Source organism: Amia ocellicauda, chromosome 16 (genome assembly GCF_036373705.1).
Source record: "Amia ocellicauda isolate fAmiCal2 chromosome 16, fAmiCal2.hap1, whole genome shotgun sequence".
Classification (NCBI taxonomy): Eukaryota; Metazoa; Chordata; class Actinopteri; order Amiiformes; family Amiidae; genus Amia; species Amia ocellicauda.
Window position 1 is genome coordinate 8,656,308 of NC_089865.1, and position 2,938 is coordinate 8,659,245.

Genomic DNA, 2,938 nt, shown 5'->3' on the forward strand with positions numbered 1-2,938 from the left:
TATATCAAAAGCATGACTGGCCAAGTTTAAAGACAGCTTATTAAAACTGATTTGCAGCCATTGTAGTAAGAATCAAACTATTCTGCAGGATATTGAAAGAGCCATAGACAGACATGCCTGGAGCCTTATTGCATTCAATGGATGATGGACTGACTCACATGATTTCTCTGGATGAATCAGTTACACTTAAATTGTATTTTCATGCTGTTAAGTGTAGAAACATCATCAGACTAATTCACTACAAATTGTAATGTTTCAAGCAATCAACAGGTGTGAAGAAATGACAATGTTATTACAATATAACATCCTATTTACTCTATACTGTATGTGTTTTTGAGACCACTGTCATATGAAATTGTTATACAGAGAGTAGGAATACCAATAAGAATATATCACAAATCCCCATCAACAGCAAATTCCAAAATCAATGCTTGATGCAGTTTCCATTAGATAGAAGACATGAGCCAAGATATTTAGAATTTGCTTCAAACAGGTGGGATGAATGTTGGACTTTATCCAATGCTAAAACTGATTGGAACTAATTACCACAATTAAAAAAAGATTTTAAATATCACTGATTATAGTCCATCGAAATTCATGTGTACATTTTCCCTCTCTGTTGAAAGATATATTGTCATTAGTCAGTAGCTGATGTGTTAATATCATATAAGTTATTTAGATCAGTATAGGATTGGCTTGATAAACAATGTGAGGTTACAGACTAACACCCAGGTAGAGAACTCTTTCATATTCTGTAGTGAATGTATACGAATTTAAGTAATTATCTGTATAATCTGATTTTTAGATTGAATGTTTTATTCTGCAATGGATGGTAACACAAAGTACTACCTAAGCATTTTTGTTTCTAGAATGGATTTGGCTTACAAAACAAAGGCTCACTTTTAGTAAGAAAATTATTGTTTCACAACTGGTCATGCTACACAGCCTTGAGACACTCTACTGTAACTATTTATATTCAAAATCTAGCTGTCATGAAATTAGGCCTAATCTTAATGGAATGCAAGACTGGTTTCTTATCTCCATCGCAGCCTATGCTTTCACAGTTTGAACAGTTGATTTTGACAGGAAATATTGGCCAACATGGACCATCCAACATATTCCCTATTCATGCGATCTCTTATTTGGTGTCTGTACTCTTGAGGTGCATAAATAATCTCATATTGTAATTGGTGATGTGCAGTTTGTGAACATGTTTTTCTTTACAAACCAATCACAAAGATGAATCATGGGAATTGTCTCAGAGATCAGGTTAAAATATACTACTGAGATGACATGGTATCAGAGTGTTCAACCTCAACAGGAATATTAAAAAAACTGATCCTACAAACTCTTGGATGACCAAGACGTTTATTTTGCACTTTGGCAGTCAAAAGGTCAGTCAAAAAGAACAAGACATTTACAAATGGAATACTGAGCTGGTTTTCTCAGAGTTGTTAAAACATATTAATAGTCTCATTCCACACATTGTTTCTTTGACCCAGCTGAATGAATGTTGATTTTCAGCTCACTGACCACTCTTAAAAAAGGCAAATAAACAATTGCAGAGAGAGAGAGAGTGTCAGATAGCAATTCAGATACACATATAGGCTAGAATCTGTCTCCTCCATGCACACACACACACACCAAATGCCAACTGTAATTAATATTGACATGTGTGTTCCCTTACCACAGTTTGGATGTGCCATACAACACTTTTTGTCTGTCCCTTCTTCTAAATCTGTAAAATCTGATAAGACGATTACTATATTCACTTAACACTAAGGATGTTTTGTGTGATATCTCCCTTTGACAAATAGTTTCACAACTCTATAGTCTCAGTAAAATCAATCAACACTTTATAGAGAGTTATTGTCCTAATAGTTGGTGTAAATATTATCACAAGTATGGGGGATACTATTGTTATTGTTTTGGTTGTCAGTAGATGCAGAGTAGTCGAGCAAATCTCCAGTTCATGTGACGGCTGCACTACCCTGCATGACTGCTGATTCAAATCGCAGTTTTGTCATTCTCTTGCTTTCTTTTAGCTTTACACTTCAATTATTGTAATCCAACATCACGCTTTACAAATGCGCTTCTGTAATATATCATAATCCAATGTGTATTGTTCTTAATATAGTATTGTATATTGATGATTGTATTGCATACTGTATATTGATTATATTGTGACAAATTAACAAATTAACAAATACAAAAATAAATGTATTCCCCTGGTTAAATAAAGGCTAACAATAACATGTTGTCTGTGTGAATATTTGTAATAGACATTCTCAGTTTGATGATATTTTTAATGTTTCCCTTCTTCATGGGTGCTGCACCATCAAGACCACAGAATGACACACTTCCTGAGATGAGAACATAGTGTACAATACGCACTAACCCCAGTGTCACAGTTGTTGATTCCAATTAATAAAGCTTAATATAGAATGTCCCATCTGAAAGTTTAAGGACATCTTGTTTGTATGTTTGCAGTCTCTAAATAATACAAATTGAAAACAAAACGTTTCTATACTGTATATTTCATAAGATGACACAAATATGAATTAAATTAATAAATCTACGATTTTTTTTAAGTGTTCTGTTGCTATTGCAGTAATACATATCAAATATGTCAAAGAACTATTAAAATGTATTTTTTTTCTTAGTTACAATACCCTAGTATTACAAAGCAACTTAAAATTCATAAATTATATGATTGGCAATTGAGAGTATTATAAAAGTAGCCTGAGTGAATTATCTTTAGATTAAAAAAATTATAATTAAAAAAGGAAAACAGTTACTGTAAATATATGACATGATGATATGTTATATATTTGAACGGAGATATAATAAAACAAATACTAGTATTGGGACCTGATTTTCTGGCGATGTTGTTTCTACCCGGAAATACAGGAAGTCCTTCAGTAAAGCTGTGCGTCGA